This window comes from Xenopus laevis, chromosome 3L (genome assembly GCF_017654675.1).
Source record: "Xenopus laevis strain J_2021 chromosome 3L, Xenopus_laevis_v10.1, whole genome shotgun sequence".
In the NCBI taxonomy this organism is placed as follows: Eukaryota; Metazoa; Chordata; class Amphibia; order Anura; family Pipidae; genus Xenopus; species Xenopus laevis.
In genome coordinates this window covers 72,747,851-72,765,794 of record NC_054375.1, presented here as the reverse complement: position 1 = coordinate 72,765,794, position 17,944 = coordinate 72,747,851, and the positions used below count along the sequence as shown (strand labels likewise).

General features: G+C 34.6%; 2 protein-coding genes across 3 annotated transcripts in view; one reads left to right on the top strand and one right to left on the bottom strand.

Moving 5' to 3' along the window:
- Window positions 1-7,331, bottom strand: part of lrrn3.L (leucine rich repeat neuronal 3 L homeolog) — a 43,177-nt gene extending 35,846 nt beyond the window's left edge. Inside the window, exon 1 of the mRNA XM_018252536.2 lies at window positions 6,972-7,331. The gene's annotated coding sequence lies outside the window, so the exon portion shown is untranslated. The remainder of the gene's footprint in view (window positions 1-6,971) is intronic.
- immp2l.L (inner mitochondrial membrane peptidase subunit 2 L homeolog) overlaps window positions 1-17,944 on the top strand; it is a 532,531-nt gene that overhangs the window by 272,997 nt on the left and 241,590 nt on the right.

The window sequence follows — 17,944 nt, the reverse complement described above, 5'->3', positions numbered from 1 at the left end:
TTCTGATATATATGACCCAGCATGGATCTAGTGGAAAATACAAGGGTTTGGTGAGCAACACGTTGCTCGTCTGTGACTGTTTGGGGATCACTGTTTTAGAGGCTTAAAGAGTTTAAAGACAATGGTGTCCTTTCACCACTGAGAATTATATGAATATCTGAATAAACATCTCAAATTATTGTTTACATAGTGAAATTAAAACCGAGGAGATTCTGCATTGAAATTTCATATGATGACTATTAATCCTCATTAATATGTCTCTGTGTTCTTGAAAACTTTGCCTGTTTACATGATCTCCTCAACTCCCTGCCAAAAACTGTGCTTTTATTTACTTCCTTGTTTGTAAGCCACTTACTGTATAAATACAGGCATACCATGTAGGGATCTCTTTAAACTTTGCAGAAATAGTGTAGTAATTTGTAGCAATTATTGTACATGTAGCATTCAGATAACATATGTTTCCATGGATATAATTTTCGCTCTATCCGTTTATCTGATAAGGAAGCACTCTAGTTGAATAATGTTTAGTATAGGTTGGCACTATGTTGTCTCCTTAATAACATGCCATGGTGATTGAGACTATTGGAAGTATCACTGTGCCACAGAGAACCAGACCGGCTTTATTGCAGTAGTTAACCAGAACCAGTCCTGATGTACTGCACTTTTACCTAAGCCTGAATATTTAAATGTTTTGCTAAAGCAGGAACCGAGATTTGATCAACTCACTCATTCCTTCTGTCTCTATGCTTTCATCTAACAGCTCATCAGCAGCATTACAAAATAAAACATAAATTATTAAAAATATCACAATTTGGTTTTCATAGGCAAAAAACTGCACCAGTGATCACTAAGTACTCTACAATATACTCATTAAATAGATGCTATTATTGCCATTAGTGTAACAGTGCTAAGGAAAAATGTACCCCCCATCCACCAAAAAAAAAACAGGGGTATGATCTTGTACTTGAGGTTTTACCACAGTCTAGTTTGTTATACTGCTTTTCCTAATATGGGTTTCAACATACAAATCTAATGTGAGACCATACTGAGAAATGTAAAATGGTTGCACTAGACACTAACGTGGGAAAGAATATGATTTGTTTTACTCTGGAAGTGCCCATCAGGTTGATGGACATTTGGTGTAACTGGAGCTTATCTTCTGTCACTGTACATCTGCTGTAACATGCAAGCAATAAGGCAAGCTGGAAATAAAGACACATAGCCTTGAGCTGAGTGAATAATCTTGCTCTACACAAGATGTAAGATTATGTGTGTTCCTAATGTATTTTCATTAGGTCTTCCTCTATTAACAAAGTTAAAAAGATTCTCAAAAAATGTCTTAAGTACATCTTTTAGAATAAGGGGCCATTGAAACTTAAATTTTCTTTTAACTTTTTGTGTCTAAAATTAGAAAACAGCTTTAAACTTTACATTTTTCCCTTAAATATCCTATTAGCTTTAACTGATATATCACTGAGAGATATGTGCATATCTTGGATGCAATTCCATTATGCATGGAACCATCTTGAATATGTAATGTGTATAGCTCTGATGAAAACAGTAGCACTTGAGACTATTTAGATGATGTTTCCTTATACAACAGATATGAGGGACCACAAATACAATACAATAGAATGTGCACCAAAGAACATATGTATGTATATAGTAGAAAATTACTTGGATGTCAGCAGAAATGAATCATTTCTGTTTTTGTTGTTGCTGTTCCTTTGGGAACCATGGCTGGCGTTACAAAAGTAGGTCTAGAGGGCAATGGGAAAAAGCTGAGGCCTTCCTTTGGGGCAGGCAGGGATTTGTATTACAGCTACCATTACACATCTTACAAATAACTGGCATGATTATTACATCTAATGGTCATTACAATACAGTCATTTTTAATTGTTTGCATGAAATAATTTGTAGTTTTATTTAGGTCATTATCTGTCCTAGGGGACAATCCAGAGGTAAGCACCCTAGAGAAAAACTTTGTTACACTGTAATATACCTCTATAAACAAGAATTTATCTTGAAGCTGGTATATTTTATTCTATTCCTTGCCCTCATCCATGATTTAACTTAGATGTGAGTCATCACTGTCAGTGTAATTAAAGAAATATGTGGGAATTCATACAGTTTTGTTAGTGTTCTCTATGAATCAGAATGGCAAACTGTGAATGCCACCTCCACAAAATGAGTATTCTGCTAAGCCCACATGCCTTTGTTAATATAATATATTCTATGCTTTCTTTGAGTTAATGATGTATTAAATACCCCAGTTTAACATCCTATGGAACCCTTCAGCTGCTAGTACATAACCTACCAATACTGAAAATAAATACGTGAATGATATGTTGTGGCACAGTTTAATTTGCTGTCTTAAGTGAAAATATTCCTTCCTTTAAATATAGATAATGGCTCTGAAGGGATTTGTTCACTGAACAGTAAAACTGAATTTATTACTAGTGTCTGTTATTTACAAACCATTTTATATTGTCCACTGTGGTGTATTTAATGCATGGCAAAAATATTATCCTTCACTTACTATGAAAAATCAGTTGTGGGGATATATATATAATATTAGAAAAATAATATATATATATATATATATATATATATATATATATATATATATATATATATATATATATATATATATATACACACACACAAATATAATATTTGAATATATATATTTTTTTTCCTTTGCTTTTATTTCTATCTAGTTTCTATCTAAGAGTTCCTGCATGTGTGAGCTCATTTGTGTGCATCTCACTTGTAATAAGGTATATATAAATGTCATGGATGCTTAGTGATATTAGGAGCATGCAGAATTCAGTTTTCTTTGACAAAAAAGGAATGAAATGGCAGAAAATAGATATGCCTTTCAACATTTAAAAGTGTTGTTATACAAAGTAACGCGATCATATGTCATGCAATTAATCTATTGATCTCCAGGAAGGAAAACAATTGTTTTTATACTCTAAAGGTCATATTTGACCTTTGAGACAGAACCTTTAGCCAACGAGATTTAGCAAGAATACCTATCGGAGACAGAAGTCCTGCAATGCTTTGAGATGAAGCATACATTCACTTGTGAGTTGTGTATTTTAGTTGCTGTTTTGGATTGCCATTTGGTGGATGACGTTATAAAAGTGCAAATAAAATAGGTCAGTTGGTATTTTTTGGTTTTTTTGTACAATTGAACAGGACACAATATCTAGTTCTGCTGCTAATATAATATTGATTTTTGAAATGCAATCATTTTATTCAAGAAAGTATCTTCCATGGTAGACCCCTTACTTCAATTCCACAGAAGAGTTGGTAAGAGTTTATCTCAAACAAGAGCTCTACTATCTCAAATTACAACAGAATTGGCTAAAATGTAATAATTATTGCCAGATAAAAAGAAAAATCTTGCTTATTTTATTATATTGTACCACTGAACCATAAAATCAATGAAACTGGGTAACTGTGGCCCAACAGCTATCTTTCAAAATCAGAGCATTGGTTAATAATCTATTTATAATGAGATGGGCATATGATTTTGCAGAGTTACTGGGGAAATCAATTTGAAGCTCTTAAAAGTGCCCTGTTAAGAAAATCTTATTGCCAAACTACAATCCTTTGACCCATTCTTAGGTTTTGATGGAATTATGTGCTACTTCTAGGCAGCTGTTGGTTGATATGTCTCCACAAAGGGCAATGAATCTGAATAAAATATGAAGGTCTTTTTTTCTACAGACATGGGTCCTTAAAAGATCTTGAACTAATATTGGGCATTACATGTACAGTACTTTGGTAGATTTTTAAAATTATTTTTTGTTTTTGTATTCTGTGTTTTATATTGTTGTTCTTGTTATGTTGTTTTGTGTTTAATACCAGTAAGGTCACTAGGGAAGCAGTCACTAAAAGGAGTCATTAAAATGATTGACTATGAGACATGGATCACATATCCAGCTTTTTGGTGTACCTTGGTAATGATATACACTTCTAAACTAGTATACGGAGAAGGGATGGAAAAAAGTGTTGTCCAACCTGGTGGAAAACATTGCAATGCTTAATGGGGCAACTTTCTTTAGTGCTATTTCTATGCCTTAGTTTGCTTACAATTCTCTCAGCTTTTACTATATATAAGCACTTGTAAATAAAATAGTTTTCAAATGTTTAATATGTAACAGAGCTCCAGTTTCAATTGAAATAAAGAGACCTACATGCCAAGGAATACTGTTATTATCATAAGGCTACTGTTCTAGGTATAGAGGCATCCAGTTCTGGGGACAAACTGATGTATTTTTGTTAAACTGAGTCTTTTCAGTATCTCTTAACTTGGTAGATTTGGAAAACAAAAATGCAAAGTACTTGCTAGAATGGTAATAGATTTATATTTCTTTTGTGGTCTTGGTTGTGCACTAAACTTTGATGCCCATATGGCCTGATTCAGTTGAAATATGTCAGCCATACCCATTGTGTCTTTGCATGGTCAAACTACACAATGAAAATACATCAAGTTGCAGTGAGTGTTGGAGGGAGTTGCAGCTTGTATTGTATCCAACAGGCACAGTTGAACAGACAAGTACTTCCTGATCAACCTCCTTACGGACGCAAAATTTTATCTACTCCATTTTTATATCCTTTTAAATCTGTGATTCTGTCAGAATAAGATCACTTGCATTCAAATCCACTAGGATTGCAACTGAATGTGGTCTCCCTCTGCCAGATCACAGCCTGTAGTGAACGAGGCCTAAAAGTGGAAAAGCTTGTCTATGGCAAGAAATTCACTGGAAAGTTCAAGGCAGTTATATTCACTTATGATGAATTATTTGGTTTCACAAATTTGAACAGAAAAGTTGGAATACAATTTTACCATATGACTTGGTAGGGGGTCCTGTATTACTGTTGGAATCCTGGGAAGGCCTCATAGTTATTCCAAGTTCACACAGCATTGCCATATTATTAACCTGCAGGTGCTCTGTATTCATTTCAGTTCTTACAGAACACTGTGAACACCTATGGCATAGAGCACAGAATCAGCCTCATGGCTTCTATCCATATTTTGATTAAATTGTGTCATCTTAGCTTGAATGAATCAATAAACTAACATATATCATTGCTCTAGATGGTTCATTGTAGTCAAGAGTGATATAATGAACAGTAAATACTGGTTACCATTATCTATGTCAATGTATTAGCAGTTATATTTTTGCATTTAAACCCAATATTTATAAAAGTTACATGAGTATTCCTTTTTCACATATGTCATAAGAATTATAGATCTTATATTTGAAAGGGTAAAAGAAGCCAGCATTACCCTAAATAGCTTGAAGTGGTTTCTTGGCCACAGTAACTCAACTTAAACTTGATTGCCACTGCATTTTTTAGCATGCTGTATTATTGAAGAGTTAGAGAGGGTTGAGATTGAGCCAAAAGTCAAAGCATTTATCCTTTCAGAATAGATGGATGATTTTTAGATGGATGTGAACCTCAGCAGCAGGCAAGACGAAACATGTTCACACACACAGCCACATATACCAATATTCAGATATTTACGCATGTAAACCAGCACTGAATGAAACAAATCATTGGACCTGTTTGATCCTTTTGTATAATGTTGGGGCCCTTAGTAGCAGAAAAGTTTGAAAAAAATAAATAATATAACAATGTTGTAAAGACTCTCAGGATTAAAAGATTAGCTGGAAATTCAGTGTTTTGCCATATTATTTAGTGGAAATATGGGCTCTATTGTTAGGCTCTCTGTATAGCTTTGTACACTGATGAAGTTGTAGTAAAATGACTATGCGTGGGTGAGACTTGTCTTTATATACTGCATTTCTTAGCAGGCAAGCTTCTGCACTATTATGTTCAGCTAAGGTCCAACAGCATATTCCAGTGCTTATTATTAATGAAAATCAAATATACTGGACATTTCTTGACAAACCCTTCTATATCATAGAAACACAAGGCATCAGGAGCTTTTGTATTGCACTTCTTAGACAGGTAATGAAAATCAGGGCTGGGAGAAAAGAAAGTCCTAAGCATTCAGTCAAGTATTTATTGCAAGAAAATAGCAGTATCCTGGTAATAGTTGCTTTTAACCATTCTGTCCCCCATTACTCATCGTCGACACAAGTTTTGTTCTGATGTAGTGACCAGCTTAATATTACACTTCAGCATACACAGGGAATTGCCCTTTGGTGTTCAAGACTAATATGGGGATTGCTTTTCAAGCAAATCCTATTTCCAGGCATGCTGCTTTTCCCAAAGGGGTTGTGACTTAGGCCTTTTGTGTTCTCCTGTTAACTGCTTAAGTGCTAAAAGCAAATCATGATATTTTTTTTGCACTCACACAAAAACTACAGAAAAATTAATTCTAAAAAAAAAAAATTATCTGAAATAAAACAAACAAGAATTACTCCCAGAAGCTTCTCTGCTGTGATCCTAATAATTGCTTTAGGAGATTAGGACTTCCCTAGTTAATGCAAAACCTTTTTTTTTTTTTTTTTTAAAGAAATTTAGCATGCGTCCGTTTTCTCTGCCTTGGCAAACAGGCATCCACTGTGTCTTTGTACTGGCAAGAGGATATGTTTAAGGAAAGTCATTTACCACAATCCTTAACATGTAGCCTGGCAGAATTCCAGCAACTGTGTTTGTGATATGCACATTCAGTCTCAGGGATTTGTGTCTTTGCATCTGAGCATACACTGAATAGCTAAACACATTTGTTTTATTTCTAGCGGACACTGAACATCCGTTTCATTTGTCAGTAGGCAGAAAGCATAACAGGTTTTCCTTCATCATGATGCTATATATATATATATATATATATATATATATATATATATATATATATATATATATATATATATATATATATATACGCATTTCTCGACATGGAGTTAATATAGATTGCAAGATTTCAACTTGCCACATATGTAGAGGATTGAAACATACAATGTAGAGAGAGAAATTCAACTTACCCCAAACGTCTTGGATTTCTTAAGGGCTTCAGTTAATTCCTTAGTCGTGACTTCAACACGCTCTCATTAGAACCAAGAGGTAAATGGGGGATTTTTAGTTTTTCTATATTTATGTATACATCCTACAACATGGATAGAGCTGCTCGCTGCTTTCATTTATGTCTGCCAGTGCTTTGTTTCTCCGTGGCTGATGCTGACAATCCAGTACAGAGATGCTGCTTGTGTAGCTCGCTCCTCTTCTGCTCCTTTCTGTGGTGGTGCTGCTGGTTAGTGCTGCATCATTCACCCGATCAGTTGTCACACTGACATGGTGCTGCCTGCTCTGCGATCATTAATAACTGAACACCCTCCACTCCCCAGAGAGGAGCCAATAGCTTTAGAGTGCCAAGATACAATACTCACAGCTGCTCTAGTCTGGTTGGCTGAAACAACATGCCTATTATATGACATTGCCTCTTTTGTGCAAATAAATGAAAGCAGCATTCCATTCCTTACTTCAGTATAATATTTTTGTGGCTGCTTTCCCTTTTAATATCTGTTACCTTCATGGCACTTTTAGGAAAGATAGGACACAGTGAAAAAGCCTCCAATATAAATAATATTATTGATCATTATTGTTACCTTTTGCCCTGGTCCAAAAAAAAATAAATCAATTCAATTGCTGCATGAAATTGAAAAAAATAATCTGTTGTCAGAAGCCTTGTATTTTGTATTTCATCGTTCATTTTTCTTTGACATTCATTTTTTTCGGATCACAGTTACTAAGAAATAAAAAACAATAGTTGAGAAAAGTGTAAATGTATTAGATTTTTAGAAATGTACATTATTGCAGGCAAAAATGAGCATACCAGGCCAATTTTCATAAATTGAAAATATAACATTTTGTATTTGGAATATATATATATATATATATATATATATATATATATATATATATATATATATATATATATATATATATATATATATATATATATATATATATATATATATATATATATATATATATATATATATATATATATATATATATGATATGCTATTTCATAGATAATCCTATGGAACCATTTCATGATATTATTCACAGGGTTTTGCAAAGACTAAATAAGGTTGCAAGGCCAGCCAGTGTGGCCTGTTACATACACAAAGGGTTTCATCCATAGTTAATTTTGGTAAAATGCAGGCAGAAGATGCAAGGCTTTGGCCACTTTCTTAGATTCAGCAATCTGGGTATTTGGTCCAAATTACCCTAGCAACCATACATTGGTTTGAATAAGAGACTTGAATATGTATAGGTGAGGGCCCGAGTAGGAGGATGAATTAATAAAAAGTAGTAATAATGGTAAAATTGTAGCCTTAGAGAGCATTTGTTTTTAGAAGGGGTCAGTGACCCCCATTTGAAAGCTGCAAAGAGACAGAAGAAGAAGGCAAATACTGTTATTCAAAAATTAAAAAAATATGCCTTTGACACAGCCAAAGCTAACCCACACATATGCTCTATTATCAGGCCTGGACTGTGATTCCAAATAGGCCCTTGGCATTTCAAGTAGACTGAGGCCCAAACAGCCCCCACCAGCCCATTAAATAGTGACTGTCTAACTCTATGGCATCTTTTCCCTAGGAATTATTTGATACATTATGTCTTTATGTTAAATAATTTACATTTTTACCAGCATGGGAAGGAAAGGCTGGGCGCCTTAGCATAACGTATGACAGAAAAGCAATGTGTCATTGATTATTCTCTGTTAAAAAGCCTTTTTGTCACCTTCAATTACTTGGAATAAAATACAAAATATGTGTGAATATATGGCTTCTTGCATTTAAGTAATAGTGACAGTATGAAAAAAAAATACCTACTTTTTTTTTTTTCCTGCATTATTGTGCCCTCAGGTTCAAGTGGTCGCACTGGTTTATAAAACTAGAATCTTTCCTAGACCAAGGGTTACGTTTTATAGCAGTGTCAGTATTACTTTCACTTGACAAGTTAATGTGTGGCTATAAAGTGACGTGGGTGGAATGATAAGTATGCCTGTGTTAGTTATTGTTAATTCCATGTGACCCTACATTGTAATTCATTTCAGGGTTCACTAACTGAAATATTCTTGTTGAATTATACTTACTAGGGGAGTATATATGGGAACAATGAATAAAGCTTACCCTGGAGAACCTTAAGACCATTGTCTTGTTTATTTCAATACACACAACATGTTTCGAGTCCAAGGACTCTTCATCAGGTGCTTGAGTATATATGGGAACATTGTCTTGTGGTTTTTCTATAAATGCATATAAGGCATCGGCTGGGAAACAGTCTGTCAGCTCACACCTGCTCATGCGAAACGTGAGTATAAATTTTGGAACCAAGAACACAGGGCAAATTTGCCCTTAGCCATTTACTCCTGGCAACTAATCAAATTGTTGTATTTATTGTCCTGCCTGCAGCTACATTAAATTAATCGGTTGCTATGGGTTACTAGCATGGGCAAATTTTCTTGGTGTTGATAAATGAGCCCCAGTGTGTCCAAACTCAGCCTGATGCAGTGGTTGTAGGTGCAGACACAGAAGACATCAGATGTATGAGAGGAGGGGCATAGCTTTAGATGTCAAATTAAAATCTGTGAGTGGGTGCCTCAATAATTTAACATTTATGGGATAGGGAATAAATATGAAGAAGTACAGTAGTAGCGGTATCTAGCATGTCTGTAACAAAACTGCCTTGAAACTGTTATTATGTATGAATGAATACTTTTCTCCACAGCACAATGGACATATCTGTGAGAATGAAGACATATATTTACATTTGGTTACCTTCTAAAAAGCTGTTTTCTGCATTGCACAGCTGTTTATAGCCTTTACTGCTAGTGTGCTCCTGAGCATGCTACTTTAAGGGTCAACAACTAAGGGAAAAAAGGAGATAAGGGGCACACTAATCATTTCAAAAATAGAAAAATGTCATTCATTTGTGCAATCATTTGTACAAGCATCTCTCAGAATGCAAAATCCCTATAATAAAACCCACCTCTGAGTGGTATCCCACTCACAAGGTCCTAGTATTTTACACACATAGAGATCGAAACCTTATAAAGCATACAATAATTAGATAAAATGTCCATAAATATATCAGAGATAATTATTCATGATCCTAGGCAAGTTCTCTTATGAGTCAGTATGGATTCCAAAGTGTCAGTTATTTCACATTTATTGTATATTGTACTAGATCCACAAATCACTCCAAATAAGTCTCTTGACTGACACAGCTCATGCCTCGCAAAATAATGATATATCTCCATTTATGGTTAAAATTTAGAAAGGCCGTATAGTTTAGTGTTTATAGATGCCTTGAGAGTGGAAAGATGTGAATACAAAGTTCCTCCAGATTTTGGAACCAACAAATACCATGTGCTACATATCCACTGTACTTTCCACCATTTTATGTGGGTTACAATGCCATGACAATTGCAGTCACATTTAGTCACATTAAAATACGCGTAGACTCCCAAGTATAACTTAAAAGTTCCATCCAGGTAAGTGGAAAACAAACAGCGGTTACCTTCTAAAGTTCTTTCCAACCATGTACACTCAAGGGAACTCTGATGTGCACTCACTGCAGTGTCTCAGTGTACTCTATCCAACCCAATATGAGATGAAAGTCATAAAAGCTGATGGATACTTGTGTGCCTAGCAATTCCAGACATACTCACTTGAAATGCTCCCCCAAGCAGCTCAATCCAGGCATATATGGTATTTCTTAATCCGGTCTCTTGTGCGTCACTTAGACTGACACGCGTTTCACTTGACTGATTCATCTGGGTCTTCCACAGTACACTTTTTGAGGATTGCGGCATAGATTTATATCTATGCAGGTGCAGACTGCAGCCAGAGCCTAAACAGAAGTGATATCTGAATAAACACGAATGGGTGCAAATTTGCTCCCCCTTATTTTTTTATCTGGGGTCTTTTAAGTGTATGTGTTTTTTCATATTCTACCTGGCATTTATTTTATCATTTTATCTTCCTATAGATGGATAATTGAGCTAAAAGCTTTATGGTGCTTTGTTTCCGAATTCTAGTGGGCTAAGCACTGAGACTTTGTTTAGCCCTAAAGTTATATATTTTGAGAGTGCTCAAATGTTTGTATAATCTGGCTGTTTTTCTTGGCTGTTCCTCTGTGATTTAAGGCAAGTAGGCAGTAACGCCTATAGGCAAATATTAATGACTGATAATACAATAGATCAATTGGTCAATCCAAGCTGATCACTCTGTTTGACTTTTCAGCAATATAGTTTTTGAACTTAATAGTAAGGCAATCTGGAATGAACAATAGTTCTTTATATGAAGCACTTTTTCTCTTTTTTGCTTATTAAAGTCTGGATATGCTGGTACCTGTATATGGGGGCATAAAGTGTTTTTTTTTTTTTTGTTTTTTTTTAGAATGAATAGGGGAACTTTGTGCAAGGACGCCATGTGTTGTTAAGTTATTTAAGTAAGTAGTAAACCAGCTGGTCTCTTTTTGTGATAAAGTAAGTTCAAGCAGTGATAGACTAAATGCTCTATGCAGTTGGAATGCCAATCTCAAGAGTGTTTCAATGAGAAACATGCAACTTCAGTTTTCCTAAAATAAAACATGGAAAAAAGTAAGAGCAGATTAACTTTTCATTCAGTGTTAATGCCAGTGTACAGTATTTGCTGCAGGACACTGGCACAATCTAAATAAAGATTGTTTCAAGAAGACTGGTGCAGTTATTGTTGTACAATAATTAGATTATGCATGCACATCAAATATTCAGCTGTATCCTTTTATCTTGTTATATTATTGCATTCAGCAAAACCAACATTTGTCAAATATAATTTTCAGTCCTTTGCACTGACATATACAAAATAAACAAATGTGATTTTTAAATGTATGTGTCCCTCTATCCATGTATACCAATTGGATTCATTAGGTGCCCACAAACGACTCCTTTCTTATGACTTGCAGCACTCAGGGCAATCTGTTAGTTACCAGTTTTAATCTGCCTTGATCAGTTGTCAGAATAGTAATCAAGCAAATAAGTGTCACTTGTATTACAGCAATTATATTAACAATTTATTGAATTATATTTAAATGTAAAACCATTGAAAATACTGCATCATTTTATAATGGGCAGTTGATTACAATTATAATTTGCAATTTAAATAATTATCTGGCAATAGGGGTTCTGGTGAGTGTTTTTTTTTTTAGGCTATCCGTCTGCCCAAACTGGTAAACCCTATTCGGTACTAGTCGCTAGTTACTTTCCTTGTGAGTGACTCTTTGTTAGGAAAAACAACACTTTCTCTCCTTACATCATGGCAGAAACATACCTTTTTAGGGATTTGGCTGAACCCCCGAATCCTATGTGAAAGATTCGACCGAATACTGAATCGAGCCCTAATCTGCATACAGTATGTAAATTAGGGAAACAAGTGGGAAAGAGAGTAAAAAATGTTTGAATTCCTTGTTTGTATGATGAAAAGTCACATTCGTTTTTGTATTTTTCTAATTCGGTTCAGCCAGGCACCGAATCCAAATCCTGCTGAAAACGGCTGAATATTGGCCGAATCCCAAACTGAATCCTGAATTTGGTGCATCCCTACACACATTTGAGGTTTCTTTTTAATACCAAAAAAATTTTGTTTAGGCAAATTACTGTTTATACAGCAGTTCAGCATATAACCCTATACTGTACAAGTATAATGCCCCTCTCACAATTAGAAACTGCAATGTGTAAATCCATCTTTACTCCACTTGTGTTATTATTCCATCACAACTGGGAAAACAATAACATCTTATTTGAATATTTGCAATCCTATTTGTCAGTCTGTTTCAATTATAGAGAATATATTTGTACAACTGCATTACCTCCCTCTAGTGGATCAGTAAAAAAAAACAAAAAAAGACAAAGTATACATTTTGTATTCAAGCGCTTATCATACAGTAGGAGAGGCGTTATTAATTACCAAAACATTTAGTAACTAGTAACAGTAGGGTATCTGAAGGTTCTCTGCCAGCAACTGTACAGTAATTAAGTAAATTTATTAGCACATTGTTTGTTATAGATCTTCAAATAATGAGTTTGCTAAATGAAAAATGAACCTTATTCACACCCTTAAATAGTGTATTCACAGGACAATACAAGAAGATGAAAGCACAATTAGGGTGTTTACGATTCATTTATTAAAATTAACAACAACCATGTTGCAAGTATGTCACCGTTAATTAAAATACATTTCCTTGTTGTTCAGTTTCCTGGAAGAATTCTTAGTCTGGAATTTAGTAATGGCTAAGCACTCGCAGGAATTCTAGATAAAAAAGTAACAGGGGTCATTGATCTTACAATTATTTCTTGACCTTTAAAGTAGTGTATGTGATAAAAATCTATACTGGCTAGATGTAGAAATGATGCTGGGAACCAATATCTCTGGAAAACAATGCTTTTATGGGTGGGGGGGAGCATTTTAACATCTAGAGTGCTGAGTTGTGATCACATTTAGCATTGTTTTGGATCTGCATACCAGGGTGAAAAGGAACAAAACACTGTCATTTGAATAAAACTTACTTCATGACTTTCAAGTGTTTCATATTCTATTTCTTATAGGTAAAATAAAACCTAAAATAGACTGTTGTCTTAAGTTGTCAGATTCCCAAACCAGTCATTTGTCCTTTTAAATAAATAACACATATAAAATCGAGGTTGTGGCATTTTACTGTAAGCATTGAAACAAATATGAGCATTAAAATGCATTGGAATACATATTTCACACAGATAAAGTATTATAAAAAGCAGTCTTCAATCCATCATTATTCAGTTTGGCCTATACACAATATTAAAGTTTAGAGCAGATATTCAGCAGATCTTGGTGCTGCACTGCAGTCATCTATAAGAGCGTATAAAATGATGCCTCTTTTTCTATGCAGACTCAAACATATTAAGCTCTTCCCACCTATTTTTTCATGTCACCAACCCAGAAGAAGAATGATTCCTCTTCTATTTTACCCCTCTGCTGCCCAATCAATACTCAAGGCCTACCATGCTGCAAGAAATTTGTCAGTAGCACCAACTTCTGCAACCTAATTCACTGTGTACCAGCAGTCCATAAATCATGCCGCTTCCATCTGAGGAATATTTAGAATTGAAATCACATCCTTGTATTATCTGGCTTTGATTCCTTGCAACTCTCATCTCTCATTTATAGCTACCAAATATGTCCCAGTATGAAGCTTAGAAATGTAAGTCTCTGCTTTACTCAAATTCACTATTTTGTAATTTGTCAGCATTCGTACACTTTTTATAAAATTGTTTCACAAAAACATAGGGGCACCTCAAAATATCAAATTTTGAACTGGGGAATCCCAACGAATTCCCAGAAGATCTATGTTTTCCCTGTTTATCAAAATTCCCAGGAAAATTATCAAGACAGGAGAGTTTGACATGTTTATCAAATAAGAATGTGTTCAATTGATTTGAGGCATCAAACACTTTTCATTTCAATGAGGTTGTTATTCTCACTGCTGCTCAGTAATAAAAATCCAAACCCTTACTTGGAATAACCCCATCGTTACTGCAGGTGGCATCATCCAATATCAGACACAACATAATAACTACCCATTGCCTTGCTATTACCAAGAGCATCATTATTCTTCCTGATTGTTTGGGAAGGAATTGTTACTTTGAAAATAGAAAAGAATGAGGTTGCCATGAGTTCCTTACATTTAAGGAACCCCTAAGTTTGGTTATAAATGGTTCATATGCATACAGTTTTAGCACATTGGCATATATGCAAAGTTTGACTAACAACCATAAAATGCATATCTCAAATCAGCTTTCAGCTCAACAGGGACCAAAAATTAGAATATATACAAATGCAATGCTGATTACTAGCAGCACAGGTGCAACTGGAAGTTGTTCTTGGCACATGGGAATGCAACATTTTCATCTTTTTTTGCTAAATAAAATATACTTCTCTAAACAAAACTAAAGATAAGAAATACATTTGGAGAGAGTCCTGCTAACTAGAAACTAGGGACTTTTATAGTTTTTATTTAGTATTTCTAATATTTAGGTTAATTTAATTTATAACATATAATTCTTTTTAATCGTATATAAAATATAATTATTTTTAATTCTTTTTTTTTATTAGTTTCTAATAACTTTTCATTTGAATCTTTTACAAGAGCTTTCTGTAGTGCATCATTTTCTATAAATGTTCCCTGCCTTTGTTTTTGTGAACATTTTAATCAAGCACTGTTGTGGCTATTCACACAGGGGAACCCTGAAGCTATCACCACCTCCAGACCAGCCTATAGCCCCAGGGTTCCAGCAGTCCTGTGTCAATAAGCACAGTGCAGATTAAGCCAAAGAATCAGATGTGCGCTTTACTCTCACACCAAACAGCAGAAATTACTAAATTAGAAAACTTTTACTGCAATTGTGCCCATGTCACAAAGTGGAATCAAAGTTGCCTTAATTTTGACACATCACTTCAGTTGTGAGAAAAAAACACTGCATTGTCAATAAAAAACATGGCAGTTGTATCTGAAAGTGCACTGAGTCTGCAGTAAGTAAATAACCCCTATTGTCTTTTGCATCTTTTTCTGCCAACAACCTATTAATACTACTTTCTTGGTGGGGAAGAAAAATACTGTTTGTTTTTTTACAGGAAAAATACATCTGTCCAGAATCACAACAAAACTGCCCAGATTGCTGACAGCTATATAAAAAAAACTCATAATTTGGCACTAGATAAATGGTGATGATAATGGTAATGCTATCAGAGCTTAAAATTTATAGATTATACCCATGAGAGAACACATATACCTGTAGAATCCCAAAGTTACCTTACTGAAGCATCTCTTACACTGTATAAAAAGCATTCATGTACAATTCACATTTTCTATTATTCATTGCAACAATCATTCTATATTTTAATTATGTATTGGTACAGTGGATCACAACATGCTTCAGAATGAGGTGGTGCTTTGAGAATGCACTAATGTGCATCAATCATATAACATTGTTTTCAAATGCTAATTTCGCAAGTGCACTTTTTTTTTAAAAGAAGGAATAACAGTAGTAATGAGTATAGTGTTGCTTTTGTATATATTATTGATATAAAAATGACATAAAGACAGATGAAACACTGTCCTCCTTGTGTGTGAGGGATAACTTGGGGGAGGGATATCTGAAACAATGACAGCATGCATTAATATCAGTAGTATATAGTATACTATCTTTCAGGAATTGGCAAAGATTCTCTTTACTGGGCCACCTCATGAATTTATGTGCAAATTCACTTTGCATCTGCATTGATATCCGCAAAATGTGGATAATGCAAATTTTAAGACACACATTTTGGGATGCAATCTCTACATTGTATAAAAACTTAAAATATGTACTGATATTGGCCTTGACACTTGTTAAACTAGCTCTTACTCTAAGGTTGTGCCAATCTCAGCATATCCTAATGACGGCATTGCAGCAGCGCCGCATCATGATGCCAATGCTAAAATTCTTGATCTGACTCTTGTCCTGTTCCTCTGCATCTACTCTTTGACTTCAGTGCCTTCCTAATCCTTCCAGTATCTTAGTTTTGGACTGAAGCTTGTAAATCCAACTACACCATTTCTTTCTAAGTCCTTACTTCCTCGTCATTTCAGCCTTGTGGCCTTCTACTCAGTTTTGTAAGTTCCCAACCCTGTCGGGGTCCAACAAGAATCATTACCTTTCATGGCTGTACTGGATGATGTTTGTAATTATTAATGCACTGTTTAATTTGTATATTTTTATGTAAGGATATCACAAATCCTTGACATGTTGGGTTAACTTTTAATAGTTATATTCAACTATTCTTTTTCAGCTAAGTATAAGGCTGGTTTAAAATCTTTACCTGATAGTTTCAGGACAAGTCACTTCTAGCCAGGTGATTTAAAAAAAATTAACACTGGTGTTAATGAGATTCATGGTACCATTGTGACTGAATAACACTGTCTCCGAGAATAATTTCAGTGGAATCATTGTGATTGAATATTAGTGACTGCAATACCATTAAGGGCTTAAAGGACAAGGAAAGGCAAAAAATAAAATCCCATTTTTCCTTTCTTTAATGAAAAAGAAACCTATCTCCAATATACTTTAATTAAAAAATGTGTACCGTTTTTATAAGAAACCTGACTGTATGCAGTGAAATTCTCCCTTCATTTACTGCTGTTGGTAGGAATTGTCAGACGGTCCCTAACTGCTGAGCAGAGAAGCAATCATACTTATGAACAGCTGGGGGAGCCCCGCCTTACTTACCGACCATGCAGAACTCAAGCAGCTTTGTTTATGATGACCACACTGAGCATGTGAAGGGTCAGGGTCAGGCAAAGATGTTTAACAAAGTTACAAGATGACAGCCCCCTGTGGCCAACTTTGAAAGCATAAATAATTTGTTTGATTAGGCTTGTGGTGCAGTAAGTTCATGTTTGTATTTAGTATACAAAATACAGCATTTCTAGCCTTATTCTATTTTAGACTTTCCTTGTCCTTTAAAATGCTGTGCAATTACCTTTGACTACTGAACTACAGATGCCAAAAGGGAACATTTTCAAGAAAACTCGGCAAGTCCAGTTAATTTACTTATGCAAGATACTGTATATCATGACCTGGATGAATGAAAAACCTTCATAGACAATCATATATATTCTTACAAACGAAAGTATTTCAAAGATGTGCAGGGTAATACTAAAACGGATTCTTAAGTCAATTATATAATTTGTCCAATAAAAATATTAACTTAAGACTTATCAAAGCATAATATGGGGCCATCAGAAGACATCAAACTAAATAATTTTATCTGTAATATATCAGGACCAAACTGGACATAAGAAAATACTGGTTGCAACACTTAAAGGAATTGTTCAGTGTAAAAATAAAAACTGTGTAAATAAATAGGCTGTGCAAAATAAAAAATGTTTC